Source organism: Stenella coeruleoalba (genome assembly GCF_951394435.1).
Source record: "Stenella coeruleoalba genome assembly, chromosome: 1".
Lineage (NCBI taxonomy): Eukaryota > Metazoa > Chordata > Mammalia > Artiodactyla > Delphinidae > Stenella > Stenella coeruleoalba.
In genome coordinates, this window is record NC_137169.1 from 122,909,915 (window position 1) to 122,937,360 (window position 27,446).

General features: G+C 43.7%; 1 long non-coding RNA gene across 15 annotated transcripts in view; it reads right to left on the reverse strand.

Moving 5' to 3' along the window:
* LOC307186525 overlaps nt 1–27,446 on the reverse strand; it is a 2,785,769-nt gene that overhangs the window by 1,916,286 nt on the left and 842,037 nt on the right. The window contains exon 1 of one of the 15 annotated variants that reach the window (XR_013828374.1): nt 9,163–9,375. The exons of the other annotated variants lie outside the window; for them this stretch is intronic. This is a non-coding gene — a long non-coding RNA (uncharacterized lncRNA). Of the gene's footprint in view, nt 1–9,162; nt 9,376–27,446 lie in introns of those variants that run through there. 15 annotated transcript variants of the gene reach the window in all.

Genomic DNA, 27,446 nt, shown 5'->3' on the forward strand with positions numbered 1-27,446 from the left:
TTTTGGCCAACCAAGCAAGCTTGCAAAGGAAATCTGCACTACAATGAAGTCTCACTTCCCCCCGGTCAAAAGGGCCATCTGAAAAAAGTGTAAAATTCAGAAAGGCAGGACAGGCCATGGAGAACTGGGAGCCTTGTTATGCTGATGGGCGGGATGTAAATTGCCAACAGCCACTCCGGAGAAGTGTATGGTGTTTCCTGAAACATCTAAAAAACAAAGCAACAGAGCCTAGGGCACTTCCACTTATGGTCCTATAGCTTAGGGAAATTAAAATCAAAAAGACACAGCCACCCCAAAGTTTGGGACGCCTCTGTTTACAAGAACCTCGTTTACCGTACAAGTTCAATATCACAGAAAGTGAAAAATGGATAAAGAAGTTGTGGTATTCATGTACAAAGCAATATCACTCAGCAATGAAATCTATGTCACCAGGCCCGTAGCAGCATAATGAGTGGATTCGGGTATGGTGATTCTAACTGAAATAAGTCACACAGAAAAAGAAACATCAAAAAATATCACTAATACATGGAATTTAAACTTTGCTACAGAGGAACTGAATTACAAAACAGAACAGGGTCTCAAATTTAGAAAACCAACTTATGCTTGCTTAAGGGGAAAGGTGAGTTGGGGTGCTGCATAAAACCAGAGATTGAAATGAGCACAGATAAAGTTCCTTAAGCCAAATATGGAATAGACAAGAGCTACTCCTTGCTCAACGAAATGGACTCAAAACCCCATATTAAACGCCTAAGAATGTACCTGACTAGTAAGTATCTTAAAACCTATGGATTGCTATGCCTCCAAAAGAGAATCAAGCGTGTGTACAGGGGCATAAACGCAGCAGTGATAGGATTGGAGAGGTTCGGTGAGCAAATGAAGACCCTTTGAAGTCATATTGCATGGTACCCATTACACGGGTCTCAACTCTCCAGGTTTAAGGTATTCTTCCTTCAGCTAAAACATGCATGTGGAACCCAGAGTATGATCAACCATGTGAACGGGAGACGTGTTCAAATATGTCTCAGTTTCCTCCCCTGGTACTCGGGTGCAACATTCCAGACGCTTTACTAACACTCTCCCGACTTGGAGAGTCAGTCCCTTTAACCTCCTGTTTGGCCCAGTTTGCAATTTCTGCGGAAGATGAACAGGAATAGCGAGAACCAATGAGAGGCTAGCTGGAGGTGTCTGGACGGGCAAATTTAACTCTCATTTCCCACCAGGAAGAGGAAATAACCAAAGGCTCAGCGTGCCGTACCGGAACCAGATTAGGGCCTGAAGCCATCCTGCAGTGTTGCGGCCAGGTCACAAGAAAGCGAGTTGAAGAAAGGAGCTCAGGGGCACTGTAATTCACAAACCTGCAGAGTTATAAATGACAGCTATCGTCCAAAAATAGACTGAAGTAAGGCTGCCAAGAGGACTTGAAAGCGGGGCAGAATTGCAGGAAACCGATTTCAGGAGGTAGACTGGAATTGCATTGAAAGCATAGGAAAAGAGGCAGAACGTCCACAATGATGCACTTGGCCAAAAAGGGCGTATGCGTTTTTTCCTGAATATATTCAGGAAAAAACGCATACGCCCTTTTTGGCCAACCAAGCAAGCTTGCAAAGGAAATCTGCACTATAATGAAGTCTCACTTCCCCCCGGTCAAAAGGGCCATCTGAAAACAGTGTAAAATCCAGAAAGGCAGGACAGGCCATGGAGAACTGGGAGCCTTGTTATGCTGATGGGCGGGATGTAAATTGCCAACAGACACTTGGGAGAAGTGTATGGTGTTTCCTGAAACATCTAAAAACAAAGCAACAGAGGCTAGGGCACTGCCACTTATGGTCCTATAGCTTAGGGAAATTAAAATCAAAAAGACACAGCCACCCCAAAGTTTGGGACGCCTCCGTTTACAAGAACCTCGTTTACCGTACAAGTTCAATATCACAGAAAGTGAAAAATGGATAAAGAAGTTGTGGTACTCATGTACAAAGCAATATCACTCAGCAATGAAATCTATGTCACCAGGCCCGTAGCAGCATAATGAGTGGATTCGGGTATGGTGATTCTAACTGAAATAAGTCACACAGAAAAAGAAACATCAAAAAATATCACTAATACATGGAATTTAAACTTTGCTACAGAGGAACTGAATTACAAAACAGAACAGGGTCTCAAATTTAGAAAACCAACTTATGCTTGCTTAAGGGGAAAGGTGAATTGGGGTGCTGCATAAAACCAGAGATTGAAATGAGCACAGATAAAGTTCCTTAAGCCAAATATGGAATAGACAAGAGCTACTCCTTGCTCAACGAAATGGACTCCACACCCCATATTAAACGCCTAAGAATATACCTGACTAGTAAGTATCTTAAAACCTATGGATTGCTATGTCTCCAAAAGAGAATCAAGCGTGTGTACAAGGGTCATAAACGCAGCAGTGATAGGATTGGAGAGATTCGGTGAGCAAATGAAGACCCTTTGAAGTCATATTGCATGGTACCCATTCCACGGGTCTCAACTCTCCAGGTTTAAGGTATTCTTTCTTCAGCTAAAACATGCATGTGGAACCCAGAGTATGATCAACCGTGTGATCGGGAGACGTGTTCAAATATGTCTCAGTTTTCGTCCCCTGGTACTTCGGTGGAACATTCCAGACGCTTTACTAACACTCTCCCGACTTGGAGAGTCAGTCCCTTTAACCTCCTGTTTGGCCCAGTTTGCAATTTCTGCGGAAGATGAACAGGAATAGCGAGAACCAATGAGAGGCTAGCTGGAGGTGTCTGGACGGGCAAATTTAACTCTCATTTCCCACCAGGAAGAGGAAATAACCAAAGGCTCAGCGTGCCGTACCGGAACCAGATTAGGGCCTGAAGCCATCCGGCGGTGTTGCGGCCAGGTCACAAGAAAGCGAGTTGAAGAAAGGAGCTCAGGGGCACTGTAATTCACAAACCTGCAGAGTTATAAATGACAGCTATCGTCCAAAAATAGACTGAAGTAAGGCTGCCAAGAGGACTTGAAAGCGGGGCAGAATTGCAGGAAACCGATTTCAGGAGGTAGACTGGAATTGCATTGAAAGCATAGGAAAAGAGGCAGAACGTCCACAATGATGCACTTGGCCAAAAAGGGCGTATGCGTTTTTTCCTGAATATATTCAGGAAAAAACGCATACGCCCTTTTTGGCCAACCAAGCAAGCTTGCAAAGGAAATCTGCACTACAATGAAGTCTCACTTCCCCCCGGTCAAAAGGGCCATCTGAAAAAAGTGTAAAATCCAGAAAGGCAGGACAGGCCATGGAGAACTGGGAGCCTTGTTATGCTGATGGGCGGGATGTAAATTGCCAACAACCACTCGGGAGAAGTGTATGGTGTTTCCTGAAACATCTAAAAAACAAAGCAACAGAACCTAGGGCACTTCCACTTATGGTCCTATAGCTTAGGGAAATTAAAATCAAAAAGACACAGCCACCCCAAAGTTTGGATCGGCTCTGTTTACAAGAACGTCGTTTACAGTACAAGTTCAACATCGCAGAAAGTGAAAAATGGATAAAGAAGTTGTGGTATTTACTTACAAAGGAATATCACTCAGCAATGAAATCTGTGTCATCAGGCCCTTAGCAGCACAATGAGTGGATTCAGGTATGATGATTCTAACTGAAATAAGTCACACAGAAAAAGAAACATCATAACATATCAGTAATACATGGAATGTAAACTTGGCTACACAGGAACTGAATTACAGAACAGAACAGGGTCTCAAATTTCGAAAACCAACTTATGCTTGCTTAAGGGGAAAGGTGAGTTGGGGTGCTGCATAAAACCAGAGATTGAAATAAGCACAGATAAACTTCCTTAAGCCAAATATGGAATAGACAAGAGCTACTCCTTGCTCAACGAAATGGACTCAACAACCCATATTAAACGCCTAAGAATGTACCTGACTTGTAAGTATCTTAAAACCTATGGATTGCTATGTCTCCGAAAGAGAATCAAGCATGTGTACAGGGGCATAAACGCAGCAGTGATAGGATTGGAGAGGTTCGGTGAGCAAATGAAGACCCTTTGAAGTCATATTGCATGGTACCCATTACACGGGTCTCAACTTTCCAGGTCTAAGGTATTCTTCCTTCAGCTAAAACATGCATGTGGAACCCAGAGTATGATCAACCATGTGAACGGGAGACGTATTCAAATATGTCTCAGTTTTCCTCCCCTGGTACTAGGGTGCAACATTCCAGACGCTTTACTAACACTCTCCCGACTTGGAGAGTCAGTCCCTTTAACCTCCTGTTTCGCCCAGTTTGCAATTTCTGCGGAAGATGAACAGGAATAGCGAGAACCAATGAGAGGCTAGCAGGAGGTGTCTGGACGGGCAAATTTAACTCTCATTTCCCACCAGGAAGAGGAATTAACCAAAGGCTCAGCATGCCGGGCCGGAACCAGATTAGGGCCTGAAGCCATCCTGCGGTGTTGCGGCCAGCTCAAAAGAAAGCGAGTTGAAGAAAGGAGCTCAGGGTCACTGTAATTCACAAACCTGCAGAGTTATAAATGACAGCTATCGTCCAAAAATAGACTGAAGTAAGGCTGCCAAGAGGACTTGAAAGCGGGGCAGAATTGCAGGAAACCGATTTCAGGAGGTAGACTGGAATTGCATTGAAAGCATAGGAAAAGAGGCAGAACGTCCACAATGATGCACTTGGCCAGAAAGGGCGTATGCGTTTTTTCCTGAATATATTCAGGAAAAAACGCATACGCCCTTTTTGGCCAACCCAGCAAGCTTGCAAAGGAAATCTGCACTACAATGAAGTCTCACTTCCCCCCGGTCAAAAGGGCCATCTGAAAAAAGTGTAAAATCCAGAAACGCAGGACAGGCCATGGAGAACTGGGAGCCTTGTTATGCTGATGGGCGGGATGTAAATTGCCAACAACCACTCGGGAGAAGTGTATGGTGTTTCCTGAAACATCTAAAAAACAAAGCAACAGAGCCTAGGGCACTTCCACTTATGGTCCTATAGCTTAGGGAAATTAAAATCAAAAAGACACAGCCACCCCAAAGTTTGGAAAGGCTCTGTTTACAAGAACGTCGTTTACAGTACAACTTCAACATCGCAGAAAGTGAAAAATGGATAAAGAACTTGTGGTATTTACTTACAAAGCAATATCACTCAGCAATGAAATCTGTGTCATCAGGCCCTTAGCAGCACAATGAGTGGATTCAGGTACGATGATTCTAACTGAAATAAGTCACACAGAAAAAGAAACATCATAAGATATCAGTAATACACGGAATGTAAACTTGGCTACACAGGAACTGAATAACAGAACAGAACAGGGTCTCAAATTTAGAAAACCAACTTATGCTTGCTTAAGGGGAAAGGTGAGTTGGGGTGCTGCATAAAACCAGAGATTGAAATGAGCACAGATAAAGTTCCTTAAGCCAAATATGGAATAGACAAGAGCTACTCCTTGCTCAACGAAATGGACTCAACACCGCATATTAAACGCCTAAGAATGTACGTGACTAGTAAGTATCTTAAAACCTATAGATTGCTATGTCTCCGAAAGAGAATCAAGCATGTGTACAGGGGCATAAACGCAGCAGTGATAGGATTGGAGAGGTTCGGTGAGCAAATGAAGACCCTTTGAAGTCATATTGCATGGTACCCATTCCACGGGTTTCAACTACCCAGGTTTTAGGTATTCTTCCTTCATCTAAAACATGCATGTGGAACCTAGAGTAAGATCAACCATGTGATCAGGAGACGTGTTCAAATATGTCTCAGTTTTCCTCCCCTGGTACTCGGGTGCAACATTCCAGACGCTTTACTAACACTCTCCCCACTTGGAGAGTCAGCGTCTTTAACCTCCTGTTTGGCCCAGTTTGCAATTTCTGTGGAAGATGAACAGGAATAGCGAGAACCAATGAGAGGCTAGCTGGAGGTGTCTGGACGGGCAAATTTAACTCTCATTTCCCACCAGGAAGAGGAAATAACCAAAGGCTCAGCGTACCGTACCGGAACCAGATTAGGGCCTGAAGCCATCCTGCGGTGTTGCGGTCAGCTCAAAAGGAAGCGAGTTGAAGAAAGGAGCTCAGGGGCACTGTAAAAACCTGCAGAGTTATAAATGACAGCTATCGTCCAAAAATAGACTGAAGTAAGGCTGCCAAGAGGACTTGAAAGCGGGGCAGAATTGCAGGAAACCGATTTCAGGAGGTAGACTGGAATTGCATTGAAAGCATAGGAAAAGAGGCAGAACGTCCACAATGATGCACTTGGCCAAAACGGGCGTATGCGTTTTTTCCTGAATATATTCCTGAATATATTCAGGAAAAAACGCATACGCCCTTTTTGGCCAACCAAGCAAGCTTGCAAAGGAAATCTGCACTACAATGAAGTCTCACTTCCCCCCGGTCAAAAGGGCCATCTGAAAAAAGTGTAAAATCCAGAAAGGCAGGACAGGCCATGGAGAACTGGGAGCCTTGTTATGCTGATGGGCGGGATGTAAATTGCCAACAACCACTCGGGAGAAGTGTATGGTGTTTCCTGAAACATCTAAAAAACAAAGCAACAGAACCTAGGGCACTTCCACTTATGGTCCTATAGCTTAGGGAAATTAAAATCAAAAAGACACAGCCACCCCAAAGTTTGGATCGGCTCTGTTTACAAGAACGTCATTTACAGTACAAGTTCAACATCGCAGAAAGTGAAAAATGGATAAAGAAGTTGTGGTATTTACTTACAAAGGAATATCACTCAGCAATGAAATCTGTGTCATCAGGCCCTTAGCAGCACAATGAGTGGATTCAGGTATGATGATTCTAACTGAAATAAGTCACACAGAAAAAGAAACATCATAACATATCAGTAATACATGGAATGTAAACTTGGCTACACAGGAACTGAATTACAGAACAGAACAGGGTCTCAAATTTCGAAAACCAACTTATGCTTGCTTAAGGGGAAAGGTGAGTTGGGGTGCTGCATAAAACCAGAGATTGAAATAAGCACAGATAAACTTCCTTAAGCCAAATATGGAATAGACAAGAGCTACTCCTTGCTCAACGAAATGGACTCAACAACCCATATTAAACGCCTAAGAATGTACCTGACTTGTAAGTATCTTAAAACCTATGGATTGCTATGTCTCCGAAAGAGAATCAAGCATGTGTACAGGGGCATAAACGCAGCAGTGATAGGATTGGAGAGGTTCGGTGAGCATATGAAGACCCTTTGAAGTCATATTGCATGGTACCCATTACACGGGTCTCAACTTTCCAGGTCTAAGGTATTCTTCCTTCAGCTAAAACATGCATGTGGAACCCAGAGTATGATCAACCATGTGAACGGGAGACGTATTCAAATATGTCTCAGTTTTCCTCCCCTGGTACTAGGGTGCAACATTCCAGACGCTTTACTAACACTCTCCCGACTTGGAGAGTCAGTCCCTTTAACCTCCTGTTTCGCCCAGTTTGCAATTTCTGCGGAAGATGAACAGGAATAGCGAGAACCAATGAGAGGCTAGCAGGAGGTGTCTGGACGGGCAAATTTAACTCTCATTTCCCACCAGGAAGAGGAATTAACCAAAGGCTCAGCATGCCGGGCCGGAACAAGATTAGGGCCTGAAGCCATCCTGCGGTGTTGCGGCCAGCTCAAAAGAAAGCGAGTTGAAGAAAGGAGCTCAGGGTCACTGTAATTCACAAACCTGCAGAGTTATAAATGACAGCTATCGTCCAAAAATAGACTGAAGTAAGGCTGCCAAGAGGACTTGAAAGCGGGGCAGAATTGCAGGAAACCGATTTCAGGAGGTAGACTGGAATTGCATTGAAAGCATAGGAAAAGAGGCAGAACGTCCACAATGATGCACTTGGCCAGAAAGGGCGTATGCGTTTTTTCCTGAATATATTCAGGAAAAAACGCATACGCCCTTTTTGGCCAACCCAGCAAGCTTGCAAAGGAAATCTGCACTACAATGAAGTCTCACTTCCCCCCGGTCAAAAGGGCCATCTGAAAAAAGTGTAAAATCCAGAAACGCAGGACAGGCCATGGAGAACTGGGAGCCTTGTTATGCTGATGGGCGGGATGTAAATTGCCAACAACCACTCGGGAGAAGTGTATGGTGTTTCCTGAAACATCTAAAAAACAAAGCAACAGAGCCTAGGGCACTTCCACTTATGGTCCTATAGCTTAGGGAAATTAAAATCAAAAAGACACAGCCACCCCAAAGTTTGGAAAGGCTCTGTTTACAAGAACGTCGTTTACAGTACAACTTCAACATCGCAGAAAGTGAAAAATGGATAAAGAACTTGTGGTATTTACTTACAAAGCAATATCACTCAGCAATGAAATCTGTGTCATCAGGCCCTTAGCAGCACAATGAGTGGATTCAGGTACGATGATTCTAACTGAAATAAGTCACACAGAAAAAGAAACATCATAAGATATCACTAATACACGGAATGTAAACTTGGCTACACAGGAACTGAATAACAGAACAGAACAGGGTCTCAAATTTAGAAAACCAACTTATGCTTGCTTAAGGGGAAAGGTGAGTTGGGGTGCTGCATAAAACCAGAGATTGAAATGAGCACAGATAAAGTTCCTTAAGCCAAATATGGAATAGACAAGAGCTACTCCTTGCTCAACGAAATGGACTCAACACCGCATATTAAACGCCTAAGAATGTACGTGACTAGTAAGTATCTTAAAACCTATAGATTGCTATGTCTCCGAAAGAGAATCAAGCATGTGTACAGGGGCATAAACGCAGCAGTGATAGGATTGGAGAGGTTCGGTGAGCAAATGAAGACCCTTTGAAGTCATATTGCATGGTACCCATTCCACGGGTTTCAACTACCCAGGTTTTAGGTATTCTTCCTTCATCTAAAACATGCATGTGGAACCTAGAGTAAGATCAACCATGTGATCAGGAGACGTGTTCAAATATGTCTCAGTTTTCCTCCCCTGGTACTCGGGTGCAACATTCCAGACGCTTTACTAACACTCTCCCCACTTGGAGAGTCAGCGTCTTTAACCTCCTGTTTGGCCCAGTTTGCAATTTCTGTGGAAGATGAACAGGAATAGCGAGAACCAATGAGAGGCTAGCTGGAGGTGTCTGGACGGGCAAATTTAACTCTCATTTCCCACCAGGAAGAGGAAATAACCAAAGGCTCAGCGTACCGTACCGGAACCAGATTAGGGCCTGAAGCCATCCTGCGGTGTTGCGGCCAGCTCAAAAGGAAGCGAGTTGAAGAAAGGAGCTCAGGGGCACTGTAAAAACCTGCAGAGTTATAAATGACAGCTATCGTCCAAAAATAGACTGAAGTAAGGCTGCCAAGAGGACTTGAAAGCGGGGCAGAATTGCAGGAAACCGATTTCAGGAGGTAGACTGGAATTGCATTGAAAGCATAGGAAAAGAGGCAGAACGTCCACAATGATGCACTTGGCCAAAACGGGCGTATGCGTTTTTTCCTGAATATATTCCTGAATATATTCAGGAAAAAACGCATACGCCCTTTTTGGCCAACCAAGCAAGCTTGCAAAGGAAATCTGCACTACAATGAAGTCTCACTTCCCCCCGGTCAAAAGGGCCATCTGAAAAAAGTGTAAAATCCAGAAAGGCAGGACAGGCCATGGAGAACTGGGAGCCTTGTTATGCTGATGGGCGGGATGTAAATTGCCAACAACCACTCGGGAGAAGTGTATGGTGTTTCCTGAAACATCTAAAAAACAAAGCAACAGAACCTAGGGCACTTCCACTTATGGTCCTATAGCTTAGGGAAATTAAAATCAAAAAGACACAGCCACCCCAAAGTTTGGAACGGCTCTGTTTACAAGAACCTCGTTTACAGTACAAGTTCAACATCGCAGAAAGTGAAAAATGGATAAAGAAGTTGTGGTATTTACTTACAAAGCAATATCATGCAGCAATGAAATCTGTGTCATCAGGCCCTTAGCAGTACAATGAGTGGATTCAGGTATGATGATTCTAACTGAAATAAGTCACACAGAAAAAGAAACATCATAAGATATCAGTAATACACGGAATGTAAACTTGGCTACACAGGAACTGAATTACAGAACAGAACAGGGTCTCAAATTTAGAAAACCAACTTATGCTTGCTTAAGGGGAAAGGTGAGTTGGGGTGCTGCATAAAACCAGAGATTGAAATGAGCACAGATAAAGTTCCTTAAGCCAAATATGGAATAGACAAGAGCTACTCCTTGCTCAACGAAATGGACTCAACACCGCATATTAAACGCAAAGAATGTACCTGACTAGTAAGTATCTTAAAACCTATGGATTGCTATGTCTCCGAAAGAGAATCAAGCAAGTGTACAGGGGCATAAACGCAGCAGTGATAGGATTGGAGAGGTTCGGTGAGCAAATGAAGACCCTTTGAAGTCATATTGCATGGTACCCATTCCACGGGTTTCAACTACCCAGGTTTTAGGTATTCTTCCTTCAGCTAAAACATGCATGTGGAACCCAGAGTATGATCAACCATGTGATCGGGAGATATGTTCAAATATGTCTCAGTTTTCGTACCCTGGTACTCGGGTGCAACATTCCAGACGCTTTACTAACACTCTCCCGACTTGGAGAGTCAGTCCCTTTAACCTCCTGTTTGGCCCAGTTTGCAATTTCTGCAGAAGATGAACAAGAATAGCGAGAACCAATGAGAGACTAGCTGGAGGTGTCTGGACGGGCAAATTTAACTCTCATTTCCCACCAGGAAGAGGAATTAACCAAAGTCTCAGCGTGCCGTGCCGGAACGAGATTTGGGCCTGAAGCCATCCTGCGATGTTGCGGCCAGGTCACAAGAAAGCGAGTTGAAGAAAGGAGCTCAGGGGCACTGTAATTCACAAACCTGCAGAGTTATAAATGACAGCTATCGTCCAAAAATAGACTGAAGTAAGGCTGCCAAGAGGACTTGAAAGCGGGGCAGAATTGCAGGAAACCGATTTCAGGAGGTAGACTGAAATTGCATTGAAAGCATAGGAAAAGAGGCAGAACGTCCACAATGATGCACTGGGCCAAAAAGGGCGTATGCGTTTTTTCCTGAATATATTCAGGAAAAAACGCATACGCCCTTTTTGGCCAACCAAGCAAGCTTGCAAAGGAAATCTGCACTACAATGAAGTCTCACTTCCTCCCAGTCAAAAGGGCCATCTGAAAAAAGTGTAAAATCCAGAAAGGCAGGACAGGCCATGGAGAACTGGGAGCCTTGTTATGCTGATGGGCGGGATGTAAATTGCCAACAGACACTCGGGAGAAGTATATGGTGTTTCCTGAAACATAAAAAAACAAAGCAACAGAGCCTAGGGCACTTCCACTTATGGTCCTATAGCTTAGGGAAATTAAAATCAAAAAGACACAGCCTCCCCAAAGTTTGGGAAGCCTCTGTTTACAAGAACCTCGTTTACAGTACAAGTTCAACATCGCAGAAAGTGAAAAATGGATAAAGAACTTGTGGTACTTACGTACAATGCAGTATCACTCAGCAATGAAATCTATGTCATCAGGCCCGTCGCAGCATAATGAGTGGATTCAGGTACGATGATTCTAACTGAAATAAGTCACACAGAAAAAGAAACATCGTAAGATATCAGTAATACACGGAATGTAAACTTGGCTACACAGGAACTGAATTACAGAACAGAACAGGTTCTCAAATTTAGAAAACCAACTTATGCTTGCTTAAGGGGAAAGGTGAGTTGGGGTGCTGCATAAAAACAGAGATTGAAATGAGCACAGATAAAGTTCCTTAAGCCAAATATGGAATAGACAAGAGCTACTCCTTGCTCAACGAAATGGACTCAAAACCCCATATTAAACGCCTAAGAATGTACCTGACTAGTAAGTATCTTAAAACCTATGGATTGCTATGTCTCCGAAAGAAAATCAAGCATGTGTACAGGGGCATAAACGCAGCAGTGATAGGATTGGAGAGGTTCGGTGAGCAAATGAAGACCCTTTGAAGTCATATTGCATGGTACCCATTCCACGGGTTTCAACTACCCAGGTTTAAGGTATTCTTCCTTCAGCTAAAACATGCATGTGGAACCTAGAGTATGATCAACCATGTGATCGGGAGACGTGTTCAAATATATCTCAGTTTGCCTCCCCTGGTACTCGGGTGCAACATTCCAGACGCTTTACTAACACTCTCCCGACTTGGAGAGTCAGCGCCTTTAACCTCCTGTTTGGCCCAGTTTGCAATTTCTGTGGAAGATGAACAGGAATAGCGAGAACCAATGAGAGGCTAGCTGGAGGTGTCTGGACGGGCAAATTTAACTCTCATTTCCCACCAGGAAGAGGAAATAACCAAAGGCTCAGCGTGCCGTACCGGAACCAGATTAGGGCCTGAAGCCATCCTGCGGTGTTGCGGCCAGCTCAAAAGAAAGCGAGTTGAAGAAAGGAGCTCAGGGGCACTGTAAAAACCTGCAGAGTTATAAATGACAGCTATCGTCCAAAAATAGACTGAAGTAAGGCTGCCAAGAGGACTTGAAAGCGGGGCAGAATTGCAGGAAACCGATTTCAGGAGGTAGACTGGAATTGCATTGAAAGCATAGGAAAAGAGGCAGAACGTCCACAATGATGCACTTGGCCAAAACGGGCGTATGCGTTTTTTCCTGAATATATTCCTGAATATATTCAGGAAAAAACGCATACGCCCTTTTTGGCCAACCAAGCAAGCTTGCAAAGGAAATCTGCACTACAATGAAGTCTCACTTCCCCCCGGTCAAAAGGGCCATCTGAAAAAAGTGTAAAATCCAGAAAGGCAGGACAGGCCATGGAGAACTGGGAGCCTTGTTATGCTGATGGGCGGGATGTAAATTGCCAACAACCACTCGGGAGAAGTGTATGGTGTTTCCTGAAACATCTAAAAAACAAAGCAACAGAACCTAGGGCACTTCCACTTATGGTCCTATAGCTTAGGGAAATTAAAATCAAAAAGACACAGCCACCCCAAAGTTTGGATCGGCTCTGTTTACAAGAACGTCATTTACAGTACAAGTTCAACATCGCAGAAAGTGAAAAATGGATAAAGAAGTTGTGGTATTTACTTACAAAGGAATATCACTCAGCAATGAAATCTGTGTCATCAGGCCCTTAGCAGCACAATGAGTGGATTCAGGTATGATGATTCTAACTGAAATAAGTCACACAGAAAAAGAAACATCATAACATATCAGTAATACATGGAATGTAAACTTGGCTACACAGGAACTGAATTACAGAACAGAACAGGGTCTCAAATTTCGAAAACCAACTTATGCTTGCTTAAGGGGAAAGGTGAGTTGGGGTGCTGCATAAAACCAGAGATTGAAATAAGCACAGATAAACTTCCTTAAGCCAAATATGGAATAGACAAGAGCTACTCCTTGCTCAACGAAATGGACTCAACAACCCATATTAAACGCCTAAGAATGTACCTGACTTGTAAGTATCTTAAAACCTATGGATTGCTATGTCTCCGAAAGAGAATCAAGCATGTGTACAGGGGCATAAACGCAGCAGTGATAGGATTGGAGAGGTTCGGTGAGCATATGAAGACCCTTTGAAGTCATATTGCATGGTACCCATTACACGGGTCTCAACTTTCCAGGTCTAAGGTATTCTTCCTTCAGCTAAAACATGCATGTGGAACCCAGAGTATGATCAACCATGTGAACGGGAGACGTATTCAAATATGTCTCAGTTTTCCTCCCCTGGTACTAGGGTGCAACATTCCAGACGCTTTACTAACACTCTCCCGACTTGGAGAGTCAGTCCCTTTAACCTCCTGTTTCGCCCAGTTTGCAATTTCTGCGGAAGATGAACAGGAATAGCGAGAACCAATGAGAGGCTAGCAGGAGGTGTCTGGACGGGCAAATTTAACTCTCATTTCCCACCAGGAAGAGGAATTAACCAAAGGCTCAGCATGCCGGGCCGGAACAAGATTAGGGCCTGAAGCCATCCTGCGGTGTTGCGGCCAGCTCAAAAGAAAGCGAGTTGAAGAAAGGAGCTCAGGGTCACTGTAATTCACAAACCTGCAGAGTTATAAATGACAGCTATCGTCCAAAAATAGACTGAAGTAAGGCTGCCAAGAGGACTTGAAAGCGGGGCAGAATTGCAGGAAACCGATTTCAGGAGGTAGACTGGAATTGCATTGAAAGCATAGGAAAAGAGGCAGAACGTCCACAATGATGCACTTGGCCAGAAAGGGCGTATGCGTTTTTTCCTGAATATATTCAGGAAAAAACGCATACGCCCTTTTTGGCCAACCCAGCAAGCTTGCAAAGGAAATCTGCACTACAATGAAGTCTCACTTCCCCCCGGTCAAAAGGGCCATCTGAAAAAAGTGTAAAATCCAGAAACGCAGGACAGGCCATGGAGAACTGGGAGCCTTGTTATGCTGATGGGCGGGATGTAAATTGCCAACAACCACTCGGGAGAAGTGTATGGTGTTTCCTGAAACATCTAAAAAACAAAGCAACAGAGCCTAGGGCACTTCCACTTATGGTCCTATAGCTTAGGGAAATTAAAATCAAAAAGACACAGCCACCCCAAAGTTTGGAAAGGCTCTGTTTACAAGAACGTCGTTTACAGTACAACTTCAACATCGCAGAAAGTGAAAAATGGATAAAGAACTTGTGGTATTTACTTACAAAGCAATATCACTCAGCAATGAAATCTGTGTCATCAGGCCCTTAGCAGCACAATGAGTGGATTCAGGTACGATGATTCTAACTGAAATAAGTCACACAGAAAAAGAAACATCATAAGATATCACTAATACACGGAATGTAAACTTGGCTACACAGGAACTGAATAACAGAACAGAACAGGGTCTCAAATTTAGAAAACCAACTTATGCTTGCTTAAGGGGAAAGGTGAGTTGGGGTGCTGCATAAAACCAGAGATTGAAATGAGCACAGATAAAGTTCCTTAAGCCAAATATGGAATAGACAAGAGCTACTCCTTGCTCAACGAAATGGACTCAACACCGCATATTAAACGCCTAAGAATGTACGTGACTAGTAAGTATCTTAAAACCTATAGATTGCTATGTCTCCGAAAGAGAATCAAGCATGTGTACAGGGGCATAAACGCAGCAGTGATAGGATTGGAGAGGTTCGGTGAGCAAATGAAGACCCTTTGAAGTCATATTGCATGGTACCCATTCCACGGGTTTCAACTACCCAGGTTTTAGGTATTCTTCCTTCATCTAAAACATGCATGTGGAACCTAGAGTAAGATCAACCATGTGATCAGGAGACGTGTTCAAATATGTCTCAGTTTTCCTCCCCTGGTACTCGGGTGCAACATTCCAGACGCTTTACTAACACTCTCCCCACTTGGAGAGTCAGCGTCTTTAACCTCCTGTTTGGCCCAGTTTGCAATTTCTGTGGAAGATGAACAGGAATAGCGAGAACCAATGAGAGGCTAGCTGGAGGTGTCTGGACGGGCAAATTTAACTCTCATTTCCCACCAGGAAGAGGAAATAACCAAAGGCTCAGCGTACCGTACCGGAACCAGATTAGGGCCTGAAGCCATCCTGCGGTGTTGCGGCCAGCTCAAAAGGAAGCGAGTTGAAGAAAGGAGCTCAGGGGCACTGTAAAAACCTGCAGAGTTATAAATGACAGCTATCGTCCAAAAATAGACTGAAGTAAGGCTGCCAAGAGGACTTGAAAGCGGGGCAGAATTGCAGGAAACCGATTTCAGGAGGTAGACTGGAATTGCATTGAAAGCATAGGAAAAGAGGCAGAACGTCCACAATGATGCACTTGGCCAAAACGGGCGTATGCGTTTTTTCCTGAATATATTCCTGAATATATTCAGGAAAAAACGCATACGCCCTTTTTGGCCAACCAAGCAAGCTTGCAAAGGAAATCTGCACTACAATGAAGTCTCACTTCCCCCCGGTCAAAAGGGCCATCTGAAAAAAGTGTAAAATCCAGAAAGGCAGGACAGGCCATGGAGAACTGGGAGCCTTGTTATGCTGATGGGCGGGATGTAAATTGCCAACAACCACTCGGGAGAAGTGTATGGTGTTTCCTGAAACATCTAAAAAACAAAGCAACAGAACCTAGGGCACTTCCACTTATGGTCCTATAGCTTAGGGAAATTAAAATCAAAAAGACACAGCCACCCCAAAGTTTGGAACGGCTCTGTTTACAAGAACCTCGTTTACAGTACAAGTTCAACATCGCAGAAAGTGAAAAATGGATAAAGAAGTTGTGGTATTTACTTACAAAGCAATATCATGCAGCAATGAAATCTGTGTCATCAGGCCCTTAGCAGTACAATGAGTGGATTCAGGTATGATGATTCTAACTGAAATAAGTCACACAGAAAAAGAAACATCATAAGATATCAGTAATACACGGAATGTAAACTTGGCTACACAGGAACTGAATTACAGAACAGAACAGGGTCTCAAATTTAGAAAACCAACTTATGCTTGCTTAAGGGGAAAGGTGAGTTGGGGTGCTGCATAAAACCAGAGATTGAAATGAGCACAGATAAAGTTCCTTAAGCCAAATATGGAATAGACAAGAGCTACTCCTTGCTCAACGAAATGGACTCAACACCGCATATTAAACGCAAAGAATGTACCTGACTAGTAAGTATCTTAAAACCTATGGATTGCTATGTCTCCGAAAGAGAATCAAGCAAGTGTACAGGGGCATAAACGCAGCAGTGATAGGATTGGAGAGGTTCGGTGAGCAAATGAAGACCCTTTGAAGTCATATTGCATGGTACCCATTCCACGGGTTTCAACTACCCAGGTTTTAGGTATTCTTCCTTCAGCTAAAACATGCATGTGGAACCCAGAGTATGATCAACCATGTGATCGGGAGATATGTTCAAATATGTCTCAGTTTTCGTACCCTGGTACTCGGGTGCAACATTCCAGACGCTTTACTAACACTCTCCCGACTTGGAGAGTCAGTCCCTTTAACCTCCTGTTTGGCCCAGTTTGCAATTTCTGCAGAAGATGAACAAGAATAGCGAGAACCAATGAGAGACTAGCTGGAGGTGTCTGGACGGGCAAATTTAACTCTCATTTCCCACCAGGAAGAGGAATTAACCAAAGTCTCAGCGTGCCGTGCCGGAACGAGATTTGGGCCTGAAGCCATCCTGCGATGTTGCGGCCAGGTCACAAGAAAGCGAGTTGAAGAAAGGAGCTCAGGGGCACTGTAATTCACAAACCTGCAGAGTTATAAATGACAGCTATCGTCCAAAAATAGACTGAAGTAAGGCTGCCAAGAGGACTTGAAAGCGGGGCAGAATTGCAGGAAACCGATTTCAGGAGGTAGACTGAAATTGCATTGAAAGCATAGGAAAAGAGGCAGAACGTCCACAATGATGCACTGGGCCAAAAAGGGCGTATGCGTTTTTTCCTGAATATATTCAGGAAAAAACGCATACGCCCTTTTTGGCCAACCAAGCAAGCTTGCAAAGGAAATCTGCACTACAATGAAGTCTCACTTCCTCCCAGTCAAAAGGGCCATCTGAAAAAAGTGTAAAATCCAGAAAGGCAGGACAGGCCATGGAGAACTGGGAGCCTTGTTATGCTGATGGGCGGGATGTAAATTGCCAACAGACACTCGGGAGAAGTATATGGTGTTTCCTGAAACATAAAAAAACAAAGCAACAGAGCCTAGGGCACTTCCACTTATGGTCCTATAGCTTAGGGAAATTAAAATCAAAAAGACACAGCCTCCCCAAAGTTTGGGAAGCCTCTGTTTACAAGAACCTCGTTTACAGTACAAGTTCAACATCGCAGAAAGTGAAAAATGGATAAAGAACTTGTGGTACTTACGTACAATGCAGTATCACTCAGCAATGAAATCTATGTCATCAGGCCCGTCGCAGCATAATGAGTGGATTCAGGTACGATGATTCTAACTGAAATAAGTCACACAGAAAAAGAAACATCGTAAGATATCAGTAATACACGGAATGTAAACTTGGCTACACAGGAACTGAATTACAGAACAGAACAGGTTCTCAAATTTAGAAAACCAACTTATGCTTGCTTAAGGGGAAAGGTGAGTTGGGGTGCTGCATAAAAACAGAGATTGAAATGAGCACAGATAAAGTTCCTTAAGCCAAATATGGAATAGACAAGAGCTACTCCTTGCTCAACGAAATGGACTCAAAACCCCATATTAAACGCCTAAGAATGTACCTGACTAGTAAGTATCTTAAAACCTATGGATTGCTATGTCTCCGAAAGAAAATCAAGCATGTGTACAGGGGCATAAACGCAGCAGTGATAGGATTGGAGAGGTTCGGTGAGCAAATGAAGACCCTTTGAAGTCATATTGCATGGTACCCATTCCACGGGTTTCAACTACCCAGGTTTAAGGTATTCTTCCTTCAGCTAAAACATGCATGTGGAACCTAGAGTATGATCAACCATGTGATCGGGAGACGTGTTCAAATATATCTCAGTTTGCCTCCCCTGGTACTCGGGTGCAACATTCCAGACGCTTTACTAACACTCTCCCGACTTGGAGAGTCAGCGCCTTTAACCTCCTGTTTGGCCCAGTTTGCAATTTCTGTGGAAGATGAACAGGAATAGCGAGAACCAATGAGAGGCTAGCTGGAGGTGTCTGGACGGGCAAATTTAACTCTCATTTCCCACCAGGAAGAGGAAATAACCAAAGGCTCAGCGTGCCGTACCGGAACCAGATTAGGGCCTGAAGCCATCCTGCGGTGTTGCGGCCAGCTCAAAAGAAAGCGAGTTGAAGAAAGGAGCTCAGGGGCACTGTAAAAACCTGCAGAGTTATAAATGACAGCTATCGTCCAAAAATAGACTGAAGTAAGGCTGCCAAGAGGACTTGAAAGCGGGGCAGAATTGCAGGAAACCGATTTCAGGAGGTAGACTGGAATTGCATTGAAAGCATAGGAAAAGAGGCAGAACGTCCACAATGATGCACTTGGCCAAAACGGGCGTATGCGTTTTTTCCTGAATATATTCCTGAATATATTCAGGAAAAAACGCATACGCCCTTTTTGGCCAACCAAGCAAGCTTGCAAAGGAAATCTGCACTACAATGAAGTCTCACTTCCCCCCGGTCAAAAGGGCCATCTGAAAAAAGTGTAAAATCCAGAAAGGCAGGACAGGCCATGGAGAACTGGGAGCCTTGTTATGCTGATGGGCGGGATGTAAATTGCCAACAACCACTCGGGAGAAGTGTATGGTGTTTCCTGAAACATCTAAAAAACAAAGCAACAGAACCTAGGGCACTTCCACTTATGGTCCTATAGCTTAGGGAAATTAAAATCAAAAAGACACAGCCACCCCAAAGTTTGGAACGGCTCTGTTTACAAGAACCTCGTTTACAGTACAAGTTCAACATCGCAGAAAGTGAAAAATGGATAAAGAAGTTGTGGTATTTACTTACAAAGCAATATCATGCAGCAATGAAATCTGTGTCATCAGGCCCTTAGCAGTACAATGAGTGGATTCAGGTATGATGATTCTAACTGAAATAAGTCACACAGAAAAAGAAACATCATAAGATATCAGTAATACACGGAATGTAAACTTGGCTACACAGGAACTGAATTACAGAACAGAACAGGGTCTCAAATTTAGAAAACCAACTTATGCTTGCTTAAGGGGAAAGGTGAGTTGGGGTGCTGCATAAAACCAGAGATTGAAATGAGCACAGATAAAGTTCCTTAAGCCAAATATGGAATAGACAAGAGCTACTCCTTGCTCAACGAAATGGACTCAACACCGCATATTAAACGCAAAGAATGTACCTGACTAGTAAGTATCTTAAAACCTATGGATTGCTATGTCTCCGAAAGAGAATCAAGCAAGTGTACAGGGGCATAAACGCAGCAGTGATAGGATTGGAGAGGTTCGGTGAGCAAATGAAGACCCTTTGAAGTCATATTGCATGGTACCCATTCCACGGGTTTCAACTACCCAGGTTTTAGGTATTCTTCCTTCAGCTAAAACATGCATGTGGAACCCAGAGTATGATCAACCATGTGATCGGGAGATATGTTCAAATATGTCTCAGTTTTCGTACCCTGGTACTCGGGTGCAACATTCCAGACGCTTTACTAACACTCTCCCGACTTGGAGAGTCAGTCCCTTTAACCTCCTGTTTGGCCCAGTTTGCAATTTCTGCAGAAGATGAACAAGAATAGCGAGAACCAATGAGAGACTAGCTGGAGGTGTCTGGACGGGCAAATTTAACTCTCATTTCCCACCAGGAAGAGGAATTAACCAAAGTCTCAGCGTGCCGTGCCGGAACGAGATTTGGGCCTGAAGCCATCCTGCGATGTTGCGGCCAGGTCACAAGAAAGCGAGTTGAAGAAAGGAGCTCAGGGGCACTGTAATTCACAAACCTGCAGAGTTATAAATGACAGCTATCGTCCAAAAATAGACTGAAGTAAGGCTGCCAAGAGGACTTGAAAGCGGGGCAGAATTGCAGGAAACCGATTTCAGGAGGTAGACTGAAATTGCATTGAAAGCATAGGAAAAGAGGCAGAACGTCCACAATGATGCACTGGGCCAAAAAGGGCGTATGCGTTTTTTCCTGAATATATTCAGGAAAAAACGCATACGCCCTTTTTGGCCAACCAAGCAAGCTTGCAAAGGAAATCTGCACTACAATGAAGTCTCACTTCCTCCCAGTCAAAAGGGCCATCTGAAAAAAGTGTAAAATCCAGAAAGGCAGGACAGGCCATGGAGAACTGGGAGCCTTGTTATGCTGATGGGCGGGATGTAAATTGCCAACAGACACTCGGGAGAAGTATATGGTGTTTCCTGAAACATAAAAAAACAAAGCAACAGAGCCTAGGGCACTTCCACTTATGGTCCTATAGCTTAGGGAAATTAAAATCAAAAAGACACAGCCTCCCCAAAGTTTGGGAAGCCTCTGTTTACAAGAACCTCGTTTACAGTACAAGTTCAACATCGCAGAAAGTGAAAAATGGATAAAGAACTTGTGGTACTTACGTACAATGCAGTATCACTCAGCAATGAAATCTATGTCATCAGGCCCGTCGCAGCATAATGAGTGGATTCAGGTACGATGATTCTAACTGAAATAAGTCACACAGAAAAAGAAACATCGTAAGATATCAGTAATACACGGAATGTAAACTTGGCTACACAGGAACTGAATTACAGAACAGAACAGGTTCTCAAATTTAGAAAACCAACTTATGCTTGCTTAAGGGGAAAGGTGAGTTGGGGTGCTGCATAAAAACAGAGATTGAAATGAGCACAGATAAAGTTCCTTAAGCCAAATATGGAATAGACAAGAGCTACTCCTTGCTCAACGAAATGGACTCAAAACCCCATATTAAACGCCTAAGAATGTACCTGACTAGTAAGTATCTTAAAACCTATGGATTGCTATGTCTCCGAAAGAAAATCAAGCATGTGTACAGGGGCATAAACGCAGCAGTGATAGGATTGGAGAGGTTCGGTGAGCAAATGAAGACCCTTTGAAGTCATATTGCATGGTACCCATTCCACGGGTTTCAACTACCCAGGTTTAAGGTATTCTTCCTTCAGCTAAAACATGCATGTGGAACCTAGAGTATGATCAACCATGTGATCGGGAGACGTGTTCAAATATATCTCAGTTTGCCTCCCCTGGTACTCGGGTGCAACATTCCAGACGCTTTACTAACACTCTCCCGACTTGGAGAGTCAGCGCCTTTAACCTCCTGTTTGGCCCAGTTTGCAATTTCTGTGGAAGATGAACAGGAATAGCGAGAACCAATGAGAGGCTAGCTGGAGGTGTCTGGACGGGCAAATTTAACTCTCATTTCCCACCAGGAAGAGGAAATAACCAAAGGCTCAGCGTGCCGTACCGGAACCAGATTAGGGCCTGAAGCCATCCTGCGGTGTTGCGGCCAGCTCAAAAGAAAGCGAGTTGAAGAAAGGAGCTCAGGGGCACTGTAATTCACAAACCTGCAGAGTTATAAATGACAGCTCTTGTCCAAAAATATACTGAAGTAAGGCTGCCAAGAGGACTTGAAAGCGGGGCAGAATTGCAGGAAACCGATTTCAGGAGGTAGACTGGAATTACATTGAAAGCATAGGAAAAGAGGCAGAACGTCCACAATGATGCACTTGGCCAAAAAGGGCGTATGCGTTTTTTCCTGAATATATTCAGGAAAAAACGCATACCCCCTTTTTGGCCAACCCAGCAAGCTTGCAAAGGAAATCTGCACTACAATGAAGTCTCACTTCCCCCCGGTCAAAAGGGCCATCTGAAAAAAGTGTAAAATCCAGAAACACAGGACAGGCCATGGAGAACTGGGAGCCTTGTTATGCTGATGGGCGGGATGTAAATTGCCAACAACCACTCGGGAGAAGTGTATGGTGTTTCCTGAAACATCTAAAAAACAAAGCAACAGAGCCTAGGGCACTTCCACTTATGGTCCTATAGCTTAGGGAAATTAAAATCAAAAAGACACAGCCACCCCAAAGTTTGGAAAGGCTCTGTTTACAAGAACGTCGTTTACAGTACAACTTCAACATCGCAGAAAGTGAAAAATGGATAAAGAACTTGTGGTATTTACTTACAAAGCAATATCACTCAGCAATGAAATCTGTGTCATCAGGCCCTTAGCAGCACAATGAGTGGATTCAGGTATGATGATTCTAACTGAAATAAGTCACACAGAAAAAGAAACATCATAAGATATCCGTAATACACGGAATGTAAACTTGGCTACACAGGAACTGAATTACAGAACAGAACAGGGTCTCAAATTTAGAAAACCAACTTATGCTTGCTTAAGGGGAAAGGTGAGTTGGGGTGCTGCATAAAACCAGAGATTGAAATGAGCACAGATAAAGTTCCTTAAGCCAAATATGGAATAGACAAGAGCTACTCCTTGCTCAACGAAATGGACTCAACACCCCATATTAAACGCCTAAGAATGTACCTGACTAGTAAGTATCTTAAAACCTATGGATTGCTATGTCTCAGAAAGAGAATCAAGCATGTGTACAGGGGCATAAACGCATTAGTGATAGGATTGGAGAGGTTCGGTGAGCAAATGAAGACCCTTTGAAGTCATATTGCATGGTACCCATTACACGGGTCTCAACTACCCAGGTTTAAGGTATTCTTCCTTCAGCTAAAACATGCATGTGGAACCTAGAGTATGATCAACCATGTGATCGGGAGACGTGTTCAAATATGTCTCAGTTTTCGTACCCTGGTACTCGGGTGCAACATTCCAGATGCTTTACTAACACTCTCCCCACTTGGAGAGTCAGTCCCTTTAACCTCCTGTTTGGCCCAGTTTGCAATTTCTGTGGAAGATGAACAGGAATAGCGAGAACCAATGAGAGACTAGCTGGAGGTATCTGGATGGGCAAATTTAACTCTCATTTCCCACCAGGAAGAGGAATTAACCAAAGGCTCAGCGTGCCGTGCCAGAACCAGATTAGGGCCTGAAGACATCCTGCGGTGTTGCGGCCAGCTCACAAGAAAGCGAGTTGAAGAAAGGAGCTCAGGGGCACTGTAATTCACAAACCTGCAGAGTTATAAATGACAGCTATCGTCCAAAAATATACTGAAGTGAGGCTGCCAAGAGGACTTGAAAGCGGGGCAGAATTGCAGGAAACCGATTTCAGGAGGTAGACTGGAATTGCATTGAAAGCATAGGAAAAGAGGCAGAACGTCCACAATGATGCACTTGGCCAAAAAGGGCGTATGCGTTTTTTCCTGAATATATTCAGGAAAAAACGCATACGCCCTTTTTGGCCAACCAAGCAAGCTTGCAAAGGAAATCTGCACTACAATGAAGTCTCACTTCCCCCCGGTCAAAAGGGCCATCTGAAAAAAGTGTAAAATCCAGAAAGGCAGGATAGGCCATGGAGAACTGGGAGCCTTGTTATGCTGATGGGCGGGATGTAAATTGCCAACAGACACTCGGGAGAAGTATATGGTGTTTCCTGAAACATAAAAAAACAAAGCAACAGAGCCTAGGGCACTTCCACTTATGGTCCTATAGCTTAGGGAAATTAAAATCAAAAAGACACAGCCACCCCAAAGTTTGGGAAGCCTCTGTTTACAAGAACCTCGTTTACAGTACAAGTTCAACATCGCAGAAAGTGAAAAATGGATAAAGAACTTGTGGTACTTACGTACAATGCAGTATCACTCAGCAATGAAATCTATGTCATCAGGCCCGTCGCAGCATAATGAGTGGATTCAGGTACGATGATTCTAACTGAAATAAGTCACACAGAAAAAGAAACATCGTAAGATATCAGTAATACACGGAATGTAAACTTGGCTACACAGGAACTGAATTACAGAACAGAACAGGTTCTCAAATTTAGAAAACCAACTTATGCTTGCTTAAGGGGAAAGGTGAGTTGGGGTGCTGCATAAAAACAGAGATTGAAATGAGCACAGATAAAGTTCCTTAAGCCAAATATGGAATAGACAAGAGCTACTCCTTGCTCAACGAAATGGACTCAAAACCCCATATTAAACGCCTAAGAATGTACCTGACTAGTAAGTATCTTAAAACCTATGGATTGCTATGTCTCCGAAAGAAAATCAAGCATGTGTACAGGGGCATAAACGCAGCAGTGATAGGATTGGAGAGGTTCGGTGAGCAAATGAAGACCCTTTGAAGTCATATTGCATGGTACCCATTCCACGGGTTTCAACTACCCAGGTTTAAGGTATTCTTCCTTCAGCTAAAACATGCATGTGGAACCTAGAGTATGATCAACCATGTGATCGGGAGACGTGTTCAAATATATCTCAGTTTGCCTCCCCTGGTACTCGGGTGCAACATTCCAGACGCTTTACTAACACTTTCCCGACTTGGAGAGTCAGCGCCTTTAACCTCCTGTTTGGCCCAGTTTGCAATTTCTGTGGAAGATGAACAGGAATAGCGAGAACCAATGAGAGGCTAGCTGGAGGTGTCTGGACGGGCAAATTTAACTCTCATTTCCCACCAGGAAGAGGAAATAACCAAAGGCTCAGCGTGCCGTACCGGAACCAGATTAGGGCCTGAAGCCATCCTGCGGTGTTGCGGCCAGCTCAAAAGAAAGCGAGTTGAAGAAAGGAGCTCAGGGGCACTGTAATTCACAAACCTGCAGAGTTATAAATGACAGCTCTTGTCCAAAAATATACTGAAGTAAGGCTGCCAAGAGGACTTGAAAGCGGGGCAGAATTGCAGGAAAACGATTTCAGGAGGTAGACTGGAATTGCATTGAAAGCATAGGAAAAGAGGCAGAACGTCCACAATGATGCACTTGGCCAGAAAGGGCGTATGCGTTTTTTCCTGAATATTTTCAGGAAAAAACGCATACACCCTTTTTGGCCAACCCAGCAAGCTTGCAAAGGAAATCTGCACTACAATGAAGTCTCACTTCCCCCCGGTCAAAAGGGCCATCTGAAAAAAGTGTAAAATCCAGAAAGGCAGGACAGGCCATGGAGAACTGGGAGCCTTGTTATGCTGAAGGGCGGGATGTAAATTGCCAACAACCACTCGGGAGAAGTGTATGGTGTTTCCTGAAACATCTAAAAAACAAAGCAACAGAGCCTAGGGCACTTCCACTTATGGTCCTATAGCTTAGGGAAATTAAAATCAAAAAGACACAGCCACCCCAAAGTTTGGGACGCCTCAGGTTAGAAGAACCTCGTTTACAGTACAAGTTCAACATCGCAGAAAGTGAAAAATGGATAAAGAAGTTGTGGTATTTACTTACAAAGCAATATCACTCAGCAATGAAATCTGTGTCATCAGGCGCTTAGCAGCACAATGAGTGGATTCAGGTATGATGATTCTAACTGAAGTAAGTCACACAGAAAAAGAAACATCATAAGATATCAGTAATACACGGAATGTAAACTTGGCTACACAGGAACTGAATTACAGAACAGAACAGGGTATCAAATTTAGAAAACCAACTTATGCTTGCTTAAGGGTAAAGGTGAGTTGGGGTGCTGCATAAAACCAGAGATTGAAATGAGCACAGATAAAGTTCCTTAAGTCAAATATGGAATAGACAAGAGCTACTCCTTGCTCAACGAAATGGACTCAACACCGCATATTAAACGCCTAAGAATGTACCTGACTAGTAAGTATCTTAAAACCTATGGATTGCTATGTCTCCGAAAGAGAATCAAGCATGTGTACAGGGGCATAAACGCAGCAGTGATAGGATTGGAGAGGTTCGGTGAGCAAATGAAGACCCTTTGAAGTCATATTGCATGGTACCCATTCCACGGGTCTCAACTCTCCAGGTTTAAGGTATTCTTCCTTCAGCTAAAACATGCATGTGGAACCCAAGTATGATCAACCATGTGATCGGGAGACGTGTTCAAATATGTCTCAGTTTTCCTCCCCTGGTACTCGGGTGCAACATTCCAGACGCTTTACTAACACTCTCCGCACTTGGAGAGTCAGCGCCTTTAACCTCCTGTTTGGCCCAGTTTGCAATTTCTGCGGAAGATGAACAGGAATAGCGAGAACCAATGAGAGACTAGCTGGAGGTGTCTGGACGGGCAAATTTAACTCTCATTTCCCACCAGGAAGAGGAAATAACCAAAGGCTCAGCGTGCCGGGCCGGAACCAGATTAGGGCCTGAAGCCATCCTGCGGTGTTGCGGCCAGGTCACAAGAAAGCGAGTTGAAGAAAGGAGCTCAGGGACACTGTAATTCACAAACCTGCAGAGTTATAAATGACAGCTATCGTCCAAAAATAGACTGAAGTAAGGCTGCCAAGAGGACTTGAAAGCGGGGCAGAATTGCAGGAAACCGATTTCAGGAGGTAGACTGGAATTGCATTGAAAGCATAGGAAAAGAGGCAGAACGTCCACAATGATGCACTTGGCCAAAAAGGGCGTATGCGTTTTTTCCTGAATATATTCAGGAAAAAACGCATACGCCCTTTTTGGCCAACCAAGCAAGCTTGCAAAGGAAATCTGCACTACAATGAAGTCTCACTTCCCCCCGGTCAAAAGGGCCATCTGAAAAAAGTGTAAAATCCAGAAAGGCAGGACAGGCCATGGAGAACTGGGAGCCTTGTTATGCTGATGGGCGGGATGTAAATTGCCAACAGACACTCGGGAGAAGTGTATGGTGTTTCCTGAAACATCTAAAAAAGAAAGCAACAGAGCCTAGGGCACTGCCACTTATGGTCCTATAGCTTAGGGAAATTAAAATCAAAAAGACACAGCCACCCCAAAGTTTGGGACGCCTCTGTTTACAAGAACCTCCTTTACAGTACAAGTTAAACATCGCAGAAAGTGAAAAATGGATAAAGAAGTTGTGGTATTTACTTACAAAGCAATATCACTCAGCAATGAAATCTATGTCATCAGGCCCTTAGCATCACAATGAGTGGATTCAGGTATGATGATTCTAACTGAAATAAGTCACACAGAAAAAGAAACATCGTAAGATATCAGTAATACACGGAATGTAAACTTGGCTACACAGGAACTGAATT